This window comes from Stegodyphus dumicola, chromosome 1, assembly GCF_044657685.1.
Source record: "Stegodyphus dumicola isolate Sdum_Otavi_A_Nest chromosome 1, ASM4465768v1".
NCBI lineage: Eukaryota > Metazoa > Arthropoda > Arachnida > Araneae > Eresidae > Stegodyphus > Stegodyphus dumicola.
Genome location: NC_140768.1, coordinates 62,436,517 through 62,453,609, shown reverse-complemented (window position 1 = coordinate 62,453,609; position 17,093 = coordinate 62,436,517). Strand labels below are relative to the sequence as shown.

Here is a 17,093-nt window from a genome sequence, read left to right as displayed (position 1 = left end):
AACCCATTTTTAAATACTTGGTTCTTGTTCTCTTCGTCAAATTCGCTTTTTCGATATGTTCACGCGGGATAAGAGGAAAATACGAAATATGCAGACTTAGATTTTTTTATGTAACTTGCAAGTGTAGCGAGAAATATAGAAATTTGATTTAAAAGAATAAATGTAGAAGTTGTGACCCATAAATGAAAACAACTTGCCGAATTAAAAATTTCGTCGACCGTTAAAAGAAAAAAGAATACTTTTATTGTTCCCAGAAAATAGCTTTCCTAAAGTACTGTTTTGTTATTAGTTTCTTTACTGCTAAGAAACCGAAATTTTTTAAATCAGTGGGGAGGGGAGGATGTTTTATTATCAGTAAAAGTGAGTATTACGTGCAAATAATGATTTTCTTTCCTTTTAAAAAATTTAGGTGATATGATGTCCTTTAATAGATAATTCTTCCATTTCCACTATTGCGAGTTAATCACCTTGGCTGATAACTTTTGCATGCTTTGTAATAATTGATTATTTTTTAATCCATTCTCTGAATAATTTATTCAAAATTCGACACCAGTTTTAATTTAATGTTTAGTTATTTTAGCTGTAAGACATACCATAAATTGGTAATTATTTATTTTATTGATATTCTGATTTGATTTTGGAAGTTTATGCAATAATTTTTGTCGCCTTTAAAATATATTATACATCACATATCTGTTAGAGCCTCTACAGCGGCATTTCAAATCAGCTTGCCCCACTCACTGGCCGAGCGGTTAAAGTAAAGATTTGCTGAATGTTGGCAGTTCGACCTGGGTTTCAAATTCAAAAGCGAATCTGTTGGCTATATGGATGTTTTTAGTGTTTTTTCCTGTGTGTAACGCGAATACGAGCTAGTTTCCCTTAGAAAATCCTCAGTGAGGTCATGTTTCCAGTTAGGCAGATAGCCTTTGAATACTTTGCCGCATTCAAATAACCCAACCTTAAAATCTGTTTAGTGCGTTTCCTAAAGCGAACTCGAAAACTAACTAGCAGTACCTATGATTTTAACTTCATTGTTATTTTTGATTCTTGGAGATGAATGCTAGTTTGTCAAAGAAAAGGGAATATTTCACAAAGAATACATTTAATATTAATGCTTAATTAGGAGAACCAAAATATGTAAGTAACTCGAAATTAATAATTTCAGGTTCTGAAAAAATCTTGATGTGAAAGTGGTTAAAAATCTGTCCACAGTAATAATAAATAAATAAATAATAAAGTGAATAAATGAAATAAAGTATTTTTTCATAAAACAGATTTTTACTATAGCCTTAATAGAATACCTTCACATTCTGCCATAATAATATATGTGATGCGGAGAATGAAGATAAGAATTGGTATGCGCATGCGCTTTATTCAAAGTATTTGAATTATGGCTGCCATTAAAGACAGTGGAACCCCTGCAGATGCTTTCACCTGCCATAATAGAATGCAGTAACTTTTCTTGCGCTCCATTATGTTCTGTCACGATATAGCTGAAAGAATACTGAGTATGTATCATTGCTAATATTGTTCTCGACGATTTTATAACCCTTACATCCGAAGCTGGTTCATTTTATCGCATATTAAAAGCTAAAGAAGACAACTTACCTTTCAATCCAGATTAAATCAGTTCCGACTTGAATATCCTAAATGATCTGTAATAAAATATCTGTAATAAAAGTTATAATCCAATCGATTTTCGTTCCGTTGCTATTTGAATTCTGAATCCAGTGCACAGTTGTTCAAGCAGTGAGCAATAATAAATACATAAATATCAGGCGGTAGCGGTCGTCACGTCGACAACATTTAAATTTTGTTACGGATTTATTTCTAGCAGTTTGGGGACGGTTTCATACACGTCAGATTTCGAATGCGTGAGCGGTTTCTTAGGAAAATTAGCTATATCGTCCTTGCTATTTGCCACGCATGGTAGGTTCGCATTTAATGTGGTGTTGAAATATTCTTTAAAAGTTTGGTCAGCTTCGCAAATTATATTCTGAATGCACTGTTTTGTCTCGCACAAACGAACACTTAGCTGCTAAAATAGGCTTAAAAAGCGGAAAAAAGTTCAGGGACATCAAATGTAATTTGAATCATCTAAAGAAAGTAAACGAAGGTCTTGGGTAACTTTTATGAATCACACTCTCTGGAGATTAGAAGTGTGCAGCAAAAACTAAATAATAATAATAATACTCAGAAATGAATAACCAAATAATTAAAAATATATTGTTAATAAAAAACTTTCAAACATTTAATTTCTTGATTTTTATTTATTTTATTTTATTTTTTTTTTTTTATCTTTTTTTATTCTATGGTGAATGATTTGCCGATTGCAATTATTGGTACTTTTCCGTTTTGCCGGCGCAAGCGATAAAGTCGCCAATAATGGTACAACCGATGCTAAACGGAATATTCTCGCTGGTAACCTTTTACGGCTGATTTTCAAAAGAAGTCGCAGCTTTTTCTTATCAGATTGATTGTTTCTTTCATTACTTGCATATAATTACATAGAATTTTTATCAGATAGTTCAGTTTTATGTCTAAGGCCATTTTCGGTAATTAAGTCAGTTAGGATGCAATCACAGCGCTTGCCCGAAGCAGAAAATATAGAAAAGGTAAAGTCAAAGGTTAAATTCCTCGACTCTAATGAGAATGCATTAGCGAAGTAAAGTACTGCATTTTTACATAATTTCTGAGTAAGTTATTCGTACGAACTGAATTATTTCTTGCATTTAAACTTGTGTTCCAAATTAAGATTTAACTTCAAATTAATGTAGATAATTACTGAGAGCATTAGATTTTTGTAGAGTAGTTTACGTGGGATGAGATCGCTTGGGGTCACGTGATATGAACCGGCGAATCAGGATGTTGAACCATAGTAAATTCTTAATTTAATGTCTTTTTGCAAATTTATTGCCTTCATTTATTGGCTTTTTATAAAATTGTAAGCGATATTAAAATGTTTATGCCTTCAAAAAAAGAATTCTTAGAACTAACATTCTTTTTTAATATTTTTTATATGCATACTGTATGTTGTCGCCAATAAAGTCTGCTTGGCGAAACGGAAAAGTACCCAATTATTTTAGCAGACATATATTCCAGAAAGTAATCCTACCATAATATTGATACAGCCTCAGAATTTTGGGTCATTTAAAAATGCGTAATTATAACTATCCAGAAATAGCTGTCAAAACCTTATTGAACGATAGAAATCGGCAATTTTAATGTCAAGTTTGAACACTGATGCGTATTTGTGGGTTTGATTTCTTTTAACCGAAAAAAGGTTAAAGCGACCATCACCTTTTTCCAAAGCTAATCTGGGACAAGAAATTCCGGTGACTTCGGGAGGGAGAATTTAAAAAATATATATATTATTAGAGAATTTACATACAAATTCCTATTCATCAATATTTCATTATTTTATAATAAGACATGGACCGTTGAATCCAGCCGGTATAGTGGTTAGTGACGCTGACTGCCGTCCAATGGGCCCGGCTTCGAATTACGAAGAAGAGAAGGATGTTCGTAAACGTATAGTGGTTGTACATCAAGATCACCCAAAATAGACTGCAAGCCGAAAGTCCTCTCGAGAGGTTTGTTGTAAGGGAAGAGGGGTAGAAGAGCCTCGGACCACCTACGGGCTATATCTGTACGACCAAGTGGTGATCCTGGCGGGGGGCGGCCACTTCTACCTATACCTAGGCTGACTGTGGGATTCTTTGACCTCCCCGAGTGACATGGCTATTTAGATCTGCTCCAAAAGACCAGTATTTAAATAGCATTTACTAAGTAAATTTGTATAATATTTATCTTAGCCTTTGTTTTCATAGAATTCCATTCATTAAGATGATATTTACATTATTAAAGAAAGTAAGAAAGGAAAATATATTAACTTATAATCTAATTAATATATAACAAGTGACAAAACATGTCTTGACAGAAGGAAGGCGGTTATGCCACTCAGAGAGTATATTTGGCGATATTTCAGACATTGAGTTGAAAACCAGCATAATGCTGTATGTCATAAGGAAAATGTTCTTGCGGCAATTAATCCTCACTGTCCTATGCTTCCAGCATATCATATTTACCCAGAATTTGCCTGTTAAACGCATACTTTTGTAACTGAGTTCGCCTTCCCCCCTCCCTCCCTTAGGATTCTACATTTTGATCGGAGGTGTATTAGTTTATGTTTCAGATTTTTATTGAAAAGCACCAACTAGCAGGATGAGTTTAAATTAAGCTGTTAGGGAAGATGTGTGGGAGACCTTCGGACCATCCCCGGGTTTTTTTCCCCCCTCGAAACTGGAGTAGTATTGCACAGTTAGTGTGGCGGGATTATTCCTGTACGACCAGTGGTGGATTATTGTTATTCTGCCCATTTCTACTTGTACCTGCACATGGGCCCATCAGCGACTGAGTAGCGAAGTCGCTGAATACTAGTAGTTTGACCCAACCTCGAATATTGGCGAACGGACTGGCTGCATGCGAGTTTTTATGGTTTTCCCCGTGTGTAACATTGATACGAGAATCAGTTTGCCTTAAAAACCTTCCTTGAAGGTATCCTCTCCCATAGGCAGATATTCCTTGAGTTGGTTTGCGTTAATCAATTAACCATTTTATTGGAAAAAAAAAAAAAAAAGATAATCTTTTAGGATGCAATGGTGACCTTTTAAAACCATTGCATTCTAAAAGATTTAACTCCTGTCCGTTGTGAGATTTTTTTCAAGAATCCTCTGTTTTCGTCTATTGATTGACTGACATCTTACCACAAAGCAGCAATATTGTATTTCGTGATCAGTTGAGTTCAATGAATAGTGATACAGATTTGGGGAAAAAAATAGTGTGTGTTATGGAAAACAAAATAATTCATTTCGTCTTAGTTTTAAACTGGAATCATCGATTAATTTATAGAAAGAAAACGAAGGCAATATGTCATTGAATAAGTTAACTGCTGACTCTTCTACTTCAAAATACTTTCTTGCAAAATTTAAGCTGTCTTGTATGTTTCCAAAGTAATCACTTTAATCCACTGGTGATTTGTATTATTATGATTTGGTCAAATATGAAATTATTTGTGGTAAAAAGCTTAGAACTATTCTGGAATGTTATTGTTGTCGTGTGGACGGTATTAGCTTCTGAAAATGTACATTTAGAATGTACTTTATTTGAAATTTGAACATATTTCTATCTTGGTTCCACAAAAATAGCTATGTGACTATTTAAAGTCTACGACTTAACAAAGTTGAAATATTTGTAGAATCTGGGACTTTTTCCAAGACATATCGGGAAGTCGAGCGTTAAATTCCCAGACTGTCCTGGACAGTTAGGTTGTCAAGTCACTTTAAGTTAGGTTAATTGATTGGTTATGTGATGGAGCAGGCGAATCTTCTCTGATATGGATTTCTGTTCATGCAAGAGTTTTACAATGTCTGAAAACCATTATTTACATATTAGCGCAACCACCTTGACGCAGTTTAGCGATTTTTCACAGAAGTAAAAGAACAATGATATATAATTTTAAAAAACTATTCCGTACATTCATTTTTTTACATATATGCTTTATATTTAAATTAGGTTTTTATCTCGAAGAATTAATCAATAAACCTACATAGAAGCGATTTTTTTCCCTTTTTCCCCCTTTGGAAACTTTGTTTCGTTTTAAAATTGAGTTTAAGCCCACCAGCGGCCGAGCGGTAAAGTCGCTGAACACTGGTAGTTCGGTCCGAGGTTCGAATCCCGCGAACGGGCTGGCTGCATGGGCGTTTTCGTGGTTTTCCCCATGTGTAACGTGTATACGAACCAGTTTCCCTTAGAAAGTCCTCCACGAAGGCATCCCTCCCCTTAGGCAGATAGCCCTCGAGGCTTTGCAATAATCACACACACACACACAAAATTGAGTTTAAGAGAAAAAAAAATCACAATTTGTCTGTAAAAACTGCTGAAACTTGGACTAAGATGAAGAAGAATTCAAACGAAAATGGCGACGTTGCTTACTGAAGATTTGTTATGCACATGGTTGTCTGAAGAATTATTTTGCACATATTTGTCAGATTAAGGCGCATTCTGAAAATTTAGCGACTTCTCACAAACTCAGGAGCGATTACCAGCATTGAAAGTAATCTCTACGGAAAAAATCCTATGTTTCCACTTGTTTATTTCGTGATCCGTTTTACACATCGCCTTTCTTATTTTATGTGCAACCGTTTTTCTTGAAAGAATGTTAAGATTAGGAATTATTTATGATGGAAAAATGGTCGGGCATAATTTTTGTAGTGAGGTCGATGTCATCTCAAATTCAAAAAGCACTTGCACCCGAATCTGATGAAACCTTGTAAATAGTTTGAACATGTGCATGTGATTTTGAACAGGAATAGGAAAATGGTGCACAGCCTAATGTTTATGGAAAGCTAGACAATGCAGTAATAGATTCTGTTTCTGCGGTTTATTCTTTTTCCTGATATAGCATCATTGCTGACGTTTCAGCAAGCCCTGCAAAACTGAAATAAAATTTTATTCTTTTGTCTTTTTAACATTCTGTAGAGTTATGTGATATCTTTGAGGCATATGTTTATCTATACGAAATGGTTTATCTAGACTACTTTATTATCTTCCTACATAACCTAGTTATCTGCTTGTCATCAGAATCAACGCCTACCAGCGTTATCTTGAGTAGGATTTAAGAATAATCCATTGATGTCCGTCGGGGTTGCAATATAAAAGGAAGCACCCAATGTTTCACGAAAAGAGAATGATCTTCGATTTCCATGCCAAAAATGCAGAAATTAGGTATTTTTATATAAAAATATTTTAACACTTTTGTTTAATTTTTTACTTTTATATGCTCAGTATTTTATTAGAGATATAATCTCAGCTGTCGCGTGATGAATGCAAATAATTATTGAATCTCGTGTATTACACATTTTGTGGCACATTTTAAATTATCCGCATTATTAAAAGATATTTTTCGTTTATCGGCATTAGTCTGTCTTGAGATGCTGAAATTGTGAAAACAGTTAAAGGAGAACTTGAGATACATGTTATCAAATCATTTGGTTTCCTGGACGTTTTTGGTCCACCAGCGGCCGAGCGGTAAAGACACTGAACACTGGTAGTTCGGTCCGAGGTTCGAATCCCGCGAACGGGCTGGCTGCATGGACGTTTTCGTGTTTTTTCCCATGTGTAACGTGTATACGAGCCAGTTTCCCTTAAAAAGTCCTCCACGAAGGCATCGCTCCCTTTAGGCAGATAGCCCTGTGTGCTTTGCCATAATTGAATAATCCAATCCTGGACGTTTTCCGTACTAAGATTGTAACTTTTGGCGATTTCTGTCAGGCATGGCAATTTTTTGGAAATTTTTAAAACACGCATTTTCAGTAGTCTAAGACTGCTTTTCTTCAAATTATCCGTTTATTTTCCCCTTTATCCTCAGCACTGCGTTGAGTGGACTCGAATTAGATGAGAGCTACTGTATTTACGTTTCTTATATAAACCTTGTCTAGCGAGAAAGCCATTTTGCTTAAATTAGAATAATTAACATGAAAATATTAGTAAACGAACTTACATAAGTAATTGAAGGTAAAATTTACTATTATTCTTTCAAAACCTCGCTATGGCTTAAATCTAAATGACATGTGGTGAAAGAAAATTATTTTCTCCGCTTACGCATTTCGTAGTTATAATGAAAATGGCAGTTCTCATTTCCTGTGGAAACACAGCGCACAAACTCCGCTTCCGTCTAGTAAAATTGAATTTTATCGTTTGCTTTTCACTTTTCGCTTATATGGCAACACGTCCGGAACTATCGCTCACAAAGACACTGTTTCCAAGAGCGTAGCCGCTGATATCGCTGTTGTGTGGAATCTCAGCTGTGTTGAAATAGTTCATTTTTCGTAGTGAAATCTTGTCATCTTCATTCTTTATCATCAAATAAGCCGCATAGAAGGGAAAGGAAAACATTCCAGAATGATAAACTGCTTAAAAAGATCTTGAGTTAGAAGAGTAAGTTTTTTGCTTTTGCATATGTACCGATTCTGAGTATTTTGTCTGTTTTGTTAATAGTGTACCTAGGCCCGCTTCCAAGTGTAGGGGACATAGGCAGACGCCTAAGGCGCCGATTTCCGGAGGACGGCGGCTAATTGTTTTTATAAATGACAAACAAATAAAAGATACATTTCGCTTTGAATTATTAATATATTTAATTTTTACAAAGGCGCCACTTGTACTGATCGCCTGAAGTGGCAAAAATACTTTAGCCCGTTCTGAGTATTAAGTAGTAAACCCATTGATGTTCTTAATAAATTGTTGCACAGTTAGATTAATGTTGACGTAAAAGATGAATAGTGGGTATTTTTTTTATTCCAGTAATACGTAACTTTGAGTTGGAGATCTTTGCTTTACTTCTGTGTATTTTATTATTCATGTAATGAAATGCTGAAACAGGTGCATCCGTTGCTAGTAATTAAGCAAAATTTCGTAGCATTACATAGTGGTAAAAAAAAAAAAAAAAAAAAAAAAAAAACTTGTAGAATACATGCGAGCTAGAAAAAAAGCAATCATGAAAAGAGCGAGGGTAGTACTACTGATGCTAGATTAAGAATGATGAAGTTATTTAAATTCTAAATAGCTAGATACAATATCGCCCTGTTTCTATTGCTCTAAAAACATTGGGTTCGAATATAATTGGATAAAAGATATAATTTTTGCGGTAATAATATAATGATTTAATATAATGTAATGATAGTAATATAATGATGTATGAAAATGTAATGGTAATAATATCATAATATTTTCGGATACAATGATTTATTTGCTAAGCAGATTTTAAATAATATATAGAAAAACGAAACAAAAAATCGAGAAGTATTTACTACACACATACTGGATTTAATAATAATAAAAAAAGTTACTTAAAAGCACTGTAGGGCTATCTGCCTAAGGGGAGGGATGCCTTCGTGGAGAACTTTTTGAAGGCGGAAACAGTAGTTAGAATATTAATGCTTTGTGCTTTTAGAAAATAATTCTTCTCCGTAGGAAGGGGGATGTTAGAATATGTTAGTTTATAGCGGGGTCGTTACAATTTTTTTGCGACTATGTTAGAGTAATAAGGTATTTACATTTTTTGCGGCGTGGCAAGTGTTGCCATTTCCATGCCCAGAATCTATTTACTATCCTGGCGAATAGCTAATTTTCAGTGTTACCATTCGTAACTGCAGTTCCGTGTTACCATTCGTAACTGCAGGATTTTCAAAAATAAACATAGCTATTAATGTCTTTTTTTTTTTTAATTGTATTTATCTTACTGATGTACAGTGGGTAAAAAAAATTATTGGCAGTTTCCTATAATTGATCATATTAGCTAACAAAGGAAATGCTTGACAAGTTTAGTTGGACATAATGAACGCTGGAGGCAATAAGGACACAAATCTAGTAATACTTTGTATTCATAACTTTTGCATCTATAACAACTTGTAATCTATTTCTCATAGAAAAAACCAAAGTCCTGTTGGGAATTTTGTGCCATTCTTGCAGGAGTATACGCTTAAGTTCATCTTTACGGGAAATTTTATGTTTCCTGACTTCTAGGTCCAATTCAGTTTGTGCCATGCATTTTCAATTGAATTTATGTCAGGCGATTGAGGCGGTGTCTTTAACTGGAGAGGAGCACTGTAGAGTAATTATTGCTAGATGAGGTTCATTGTATCCTTAGGGTCACTGTCCGGCTGAAACACAAATTATGTTCCTAAGCCAAGTTTTTGGGCCCTGAATTTCATGCTATGGCGCAATATGTCAATGTACGTACGTGCAATCATAATACCATCAGTGAAGCATAGGTTACTAATTAGTAGGTAGTTTGGGGCCATTTGGTACACAGGTAGTTTGGGGCCATTTGGTACACAGGTAGTTTGGGGCTGCCGTACAGCCCCAAACTACGACGCTCCATCCAAGATCTTTTACAATCGGTTGTCGTCCATCACTCTCGAAAATGTTAATTTGGATTCATCGGACAAAATAACCGTGTTCCAATATTCTTGTGCTAAATTAAAATGAGATTTTGCAAAATCTAATCCCTTTCTCCTGTTTATTTCTGAAATGAAAGGTTTCTTCCATAATAATTTCTTCTGTGTTAGACATTCCGTATAGTCTGTACATTAAAAGTTTTATGCACATCTTTGACTAACTGGGGTGCAATTATTTTAGGGTTTCTCTTTAACCTCTTTAATAATGCCACGTTTTCCCTTGCAGAAACTATTCGAGGCCATCCACTTCTAATCTTATTTTTCGTCAATCCTGTCTCTCTGAACTTTTTTACAACACTTTTAACTGTATATAAACTTATGTTCAACTGTATTCCTATAGCGCAATAAGTTAAACCTTCATTTCTGAGCTGAATGATCCGTGCTTTTAACATTAACATCCAACTCTTTCGCCTTCGAAACCATTTTATCATAGTATTAGCAAAATAACGTTTTGAAAAAGCACAGCAGACCTTATACTAAAATGCTTTCTTATTAGTCTAAACACGTGACCCCAACTTAACAAAATTTGTATAGCAGATTAGAACTTAGCCAATACAAGTTCGACATGCAAATTTACGTTTTTGCTTTATATTTTGTGTAAAAGGCATATTATATTGAAGGTTTTCATTAGATTTGTGTGTTTATTGCCCCCTGTGTTCGGTTATGTCCAGCTAAATTGTCAAGCGTTTCCTTTGTTAGGTAATATGATCAATTATAGGCAATTGTCAATATTTTTTTAACCACTGTAAATAATACGCTGTCTCAGTCAGTATAAGCGAATATAGGAAAATCTCGGTTGACGTATTGCGTGCCCTATACTGAGGTTTTTAGAATTGGCGTTTTATCTCAGTGAAGTAATTTGTATGATATAAGATCAACAGGCGAAGTTTCAAAATAAATCCATTATACCTCTTTGTTTTTAAAAGATATAAACTTATTAAGAATTTAATGTATTGAGACTACAATTATCCGATTATCATTTTTTTGCCCTTTGGCAGCAAAGTTGCTGAACTTTTTGAGTGTTTCCATCAAATCATAAAATTTATTTTAGACTGTAAGAGCAAAATTTCAGTATTTACGATACTGTGAATTTTATGATTTTAAATCAATAAAACAAAGCTTTTTTGTTAAATGGAAATAGATTGCAGAAATTACTGGAACAAAAAATAATTTCTTTAATTTTAGTATAGTAAAAATAAAGTAAGATCATGTGAGGCTCCACATTTATAAAAATTACTATCGTTGTTTCACTGTAGATTAAAATGTAAATGGGATGTGTATTTAAACAGGTAACAAAGTAATTTCATGATGTAGTTTTGTTGGGAATATTCTGTATTTTGTATCTTTTACAAAAATGAAATTATCAGTTCAAAGGGGCAGTTTGCGCAGAAGGACTATGAATTTCGTTTTGGCATTTTGCGTCGATTCACGATAAGCGTTGTTTCACTTTTCAGATTGTCACCACCAAATATCACCCTGTATTATATTTATAGAAATTAAATAATGAAGAATCTGCATGAATGTATGTATTTTTCTTGCATTGTGATAAAACAACGGTACCTAGAGCCATCAAAATTTGAATAATGTAATCTTCCATAGAATATGGGCGTGTGGGAAGCCCTAATTTGAAATTTGTTTTATCATCGATTACATATTTTGTAACACTTCAACAAATTTTTGATTAACAAACTAAACGATTTCAAAGCGAGCAATAGCAACACTGTCGGAAATTCTAAAGATATGCTCATTTTAAAATTATTTTGCGATATTTTTTTTTTACTTATTACGTGCTCCGCCCTTAGGCACAACACGGAAAGGGAGCGATGTCCCGTGGAGGTCTTTTTAAGGGAAACTGGCTCGTATCGACGTTACACATGGGGAAAACCACGAAAACGCCCATGTAGCCAGCCCGTTCGCCGGGATTCGAACCCCGGACCGAACTACCAGTGTTCAGCGGCTTTTACCGCTCGGCCGCTGGTGGGCCATTTTGCGATATTGCTGTTGAACTGAATTTTATGGTTTGAGTACGTATAACATGATATTTAATAAATAAAAGTAACACACAAAACGTTGAAAAAACGCCCCTTTGGACGTAATTTAAAATTTGAAACCTTTCAGTTTTTTTTAAAATTTATTTATTGTTATTTTTTTTAATACGTTATCTTTGAAATAAGAATGCGATAAACAAACAAAAAAAAATTATAGTAAATAAAACTCGTCCATTTGCATTATATTAAACTAAGGTTTAGGTGTGCGGATGGGCTGCTACACAAATATCTCTGGATATTTGTAGTTGCTTCGGATTGTTGGACTTGTAATTTAATTTTTATTTGTTGATGTTGGAAACCACTCTTTATCATTAATATTTATGAATTTATTTGCATAACTGCCAGAATTTTTTGAAAATATTCTATTTACATACCAGCTCTCGAATTCAACGTATTCAACATTGTTTTGCATGTTATCTGCAATATGCGAATCTTCATTTCCAGATGTGTATTGTCATCTGTACAATCTATACATCATGGATACATACTTTATTATTAAATTTCAATAAATAATATTTTCGTTTCACGTTTTGGTAGGTAATTTTAGCAATGCTTTTATAAATTTTCTCGAAGCATGTGCTTTTTTAGTATTACATTTTACTCTTGATATCATGTCAAAGATTCACTAAATTATACTTATTATGCTTACATTAATTGCTGACAAGGGTGTGTCATGAAAACGTAAATCCACCCATTTTGGATGGCGTAGAATGCTTTTAAATGCTAAAATAATCTTTTCGAAAGACATAATAGATAAGTATAACATGAGATAGTATGAAAATTTTATTCGCGCTTGAAAAGACTGTAGTAGGTTTTACTAATTACACTTTGGGAGGGGAGGATGTATCTTCACCTTGGTGAATTCTGATGTCGTAAAGGGGCCCACCAGCGGCCGAGCGGTAAAGTCGTTGAACACTGGTTGTTCGGTCCGAGGTTCGAATCCCGCGAACGGGCTGGCTGCATGGGCGTTTTCGTGGTTTTTCCCATGTGTAACGTGTATACGAGCCAGTTTAGTCCGAAAGTCCTCCACGAAGGCATCCCTTCCCTTAGGCAGATAGCCCTCGAGGCTTTGCCATAATCACACACACACACACACACTGATGTCGTAAAAGTTTTTATTTTCAGTGAATATGAACTACAGTTATCTGAATACCAGGTCTTCAAACAACTTGCTTTTCATCTTCTGCCAATTAAAATAAAACTTCTTAAATGTATTGATGTACTTTTAATTTTTTCCCATTGATTATGTTAAAATATCATGCGATTTAGTATATATTTTAATGAGCTATTACATTTATGTAGATGTATGTTTTCGATATGTAAATTGCTGTATTACCATGTTCGGCAAGTATATGATTTATAAAGCAGTTACTTGTACTGAGTAGCGATCTGCTTTCTTACCTACCTTAATGATTCATAGATTGTTTTACATCAAGTGCTTCTTTTTTTAAATGCAGATTATCCAAATGCTACGTTACACGAATCGGTGTTACTTATTATGTAATACGTATCTCCACGCTGGTAATTAAGGGTAAAGAGGGAATGCACCTAAATACAGTGATTATTTTTTATTCACTTATTTTTGTGGGGGGGGGGTGACGACGTTAGAAATGTCAATATCTTAATCCTTGTTACATTGCCTTACTTCCATTATATTGTGTTACCAAATTTATCGTCAGTGCAGCACGATAAGTATTGCCATTCCACGAGAAAATAGATCTTTGATATAACATCTGCACGGCTGAGAAAATTGCTATATCTTGAAGTGCTGTTTCTTGTATTATGCTAGCTGACTATGCGATTTAAAAGGAGTAATAATGTTTCTAAATAATTTATACCTTCATTTTGCTTTGCAAGAATATCTCTTAAATAATGTTCTTAAAATACATCTCATAGATATGATTTTTAATACGTCTAAATAATTCAATTTATCATGTATATAACCGGCGATATTTATAAAAAGGTTGTGCTTATTTTAACGTTATAAAAGCATTCTATAATGGCATATCCTTCGTATCTCACAGAGTAATCGTTTCCACATAACGATTTTTTTCTTTTCATTAAATTTTCTATAAAATATTTTTATTATTTATTTAAATGTTTTTAAGAAATAAATGGGCTAGTCACATTTCTGATAGTTCCATGGTGTTTATTTTAAATTAAACATTCGAATTGCGTTTCCTTTATGGAATGGACGAAAGTGTTGCTAAGAGGCCGATACCTTGCGCATTATCTTATTGGTATTAATCAGTGAGAATTGCTGTTAGTACTCTAGAAAATCCATTTTCTCATAAATCCCCTGTTGCGCTCCGAGGGACGACAGACAATTTCTTTTCATTTTCTCTCCATCACGTTGTTATTAGTTTAAGACATATCCTTTGATTAAATGCTGGATGGAGACCAATTCTTTCTCTGACGCAAGAACAAAATTTCTTCTGCTTTCTTCTATCAAAACTAATAAAAGAATTCTTGGATAGAATACCATTCTCATCAAGAGGTAGAAGGAAAATGATTAAATTATTCTGATGTAGAGAGAAAAAAGGAGATTACATTCCCTCTCAGGTTTCGTTTGATGAGGGCCCAATAATGGAAACAGTTGGTAAAACAGTGTCGGGCTTTATTTGTTTTATATTTGGTAAAAACCGTATGTGCATATGGATTTTATTATCAGTATATTAACTATTGTATCCTGAATTCGACCAAAAAATGGCAAGGTATTTTGAGAAATTATTAATTGAATTAGTTGAACATGATTGGAATGTCGTTAATTAATTACATAAAAATAAAATGTTAAAAAAATTTGATTGCTGCAGTTTTCTGTAGCTGAGTATTTAAGTACGGCGTTAGAATTTTTTTTGATTAATTATTCTAATAATAGAAGTGTTTGCAAATTTTACCAGTTAAATATGATTTACATCTAGAGCGGCCAGTGACCTCCGAACGCTGTTACTTCGACTTGGCTGTTTTGAATCCTATTAGAGAAGCTAGTATGCGATTTTCCCCCTTGTATAATGTAAATAAAAGCCAATTTGCATTAGAAGTTATCTAGGATGGCATTACTGTCTTTAGACAAATGTCCATTGCTTACTTTGTCTTCTTTATTGGCGTCAGTTGTATGAAATGAATACATTATTCAAAATAAAGTATAAAAAAATTTTCCGAGTATGTGCCGTATTTAGTCGCGTATTTTTCTCCATTTTTAAAAATAATTTTATGATACAAAAATCGAGAGGGGAAAATTAAGCGAATAATTTAGATTTTGGAACTAGCGAGTTACAATAAGAACACATGAAATGAAAAAATATTCGTGAATAAACTATCGGTAATTATCACAATATATATATTTAAAAGAAATTTACATTCCAGTAAGAAGATATTAGCATTGTAATATCTAATACGATATATTCTTTTCTGCTTTCCTTATTTTGTAACTGGCCTACTGCTATTTTTGGCCACACATTCATTTACTGCTGGAATTGCTGTCTGCGTCGTTTGCTGCAGCTTACCGTCGCCATCGTCACCGTTGTCATCATCTTCGCAACCGTTCATCTGTCTTCCCGCTTGCAATGATCATCACAACCATCATTTGCATTAGATATCCCCGTTTTCTTGAAGCTCTTCAGTATCATTGCGCCCACCAGCGGCCGAGCGGTAAAGTCGCTGAACACTGGTAGTTCGGTCCGAGGTTCGAATCCCGCGAACGGGCTGGCTGCATGGGTGTTTTCGTGGTTTTCCCCATGTGTAACGTGTATACGAGCCAGTTTCCCTTAGAAAGTCCTCCACGAAAGGCATCCCTCCTCTTAGGCAGATAGCCCTAGTGTGCTTTGCCGTAATTATATACACCAACACACCAGTATCATTGCTTCGTGTATCACAGCCTGTGCAACCAAATCCATGAGTAAATCAATCACTAAAACACACAAACAAGCAAACAAGGAAAAAACATGCTACATGAACTAATCTGTTTAAAATTTAGAGGAGCTAATTTTCGGAATGCTTTGACGAAGGTGAAAATTATTTGTTGCACAGAATTAATTATCTATCTTTTAATTTTAAGTGCAACGGTTTTGTAACCGTAAAAGTAGCACAATTAGAACTTGAGATCTGGGCAATTTCGTTGCTGAGAAGCTTTGCTGACATACGGCGATTTCTCGCCGTCTTGGCGTCTTTCTAGAAAATTCGCAGAAACACATTTTCAAAGCCTTACTGCTGATTCTTCCAGAAGTTTTCAGAGCCCCTGCTGTAGAGTATAAATATGAGTCGGAGAGCTGAGGAATTCAGTTGTGAATGTCTGAGAGACTCAGCTGTTACCTGAACTACGAGTTAGGGTTTATCCTGAGGGTGATCTGAGAAACTTTGCGATTTATTTCGTGTAAAATGTTTTCGTATTAAAGAGGAACTGCGAAGTATAAGCGTTCTCTGAGTTATTTTGAGATATTTTTGTGCTACGTGTACTATTTATACTGCCTATTTTCCTAATAAATTGTTTATTTCTTCCTGCATATCTGGACGTATTATTCAAAGAAATATCAACGATCCCGTAGCTTGCAACAGAATTGTTAGGAACCTTTTTGTAATAAGGGCAAGTTAAAAATTTCGATTTCATGAATTCTCATTAAAAGGTTGTCACATGAACAAAATTACATAGTCTGAAGGTTAATTCTTTTGATTGATTCAACTATACGTCTGTCATCAACTTTAAGAGATAGTTACTCGTATTATTTTCAAGAAATTCCTGGCGTAGGTTTATTCCTTCGAGTAGTTTGGATTTTAAATAGCGCAAGCACGCTTGTGATGGGCATATTTTTACGAAGGCTATAGTATGAAGCAGGTTATCTATTAAACATACAAAATTTCAGAAAAAAAGGACAAATTCAATCCCACCTCCCTTTTTCTCTAATTTTTTTGTGTTAGAAACGCTTGTAGCGGAATCTTTAAAAAATTTTCTGCCCCCCCCCCCATATATTACGTGTATATGTTATTCTATCATGCTATCTGTTATCCACGCAGTCTGGCAAGTGTAGTCATT

The 17,093-nt window shown here is 34.4% G+C and overlaps 2 protein-coding genes across 9 annotated transcripts in view; one reads left to right on the top strand and one right to left on the bottom strand.

The window, feature by feature from the left end:
- The window catches only part of LOC118203999 (anoctamin-4), a 475,106-nt gene extending 473,351 nt beyond the window's left edge, over positions 1-1,755 (bottom strand). Inside the window, exon 1 of the mRNA XM_085815493.1 lies at positions 1,609-1,755. The gene's annotated coding sequence lies outside the window, so the exon portion shown is untranslated. The remainder of the gene's footprint in view (positions 1-1,608) is intronic.
- LOC118204040 (USP6 N-terminal-like protein) overlaps positions 1-17,093 on the top strand; it is a 173,949-nt gene that overhangs the window by 40,718 nt on the left and 116,138 nt on the right. For 2 of the 8 annotated variants that reach the window (XM_085815518.1, XM_085815506.1), the window contains exon 1: positions 7,820-7,998. The exons of 5 other annotated variants lie outside the window; for them this stretch is intronic. The gene's annotated coding sequence lies outside the window, so the exon portion shown is untranslated. Of the gene's footprint in view, positions 1-7,818; positions 7,999-17,093 lie in introns of those variants that run through there. One more of the 8 variants, XM_085815541.1, reaches the window with a different exon arrangement.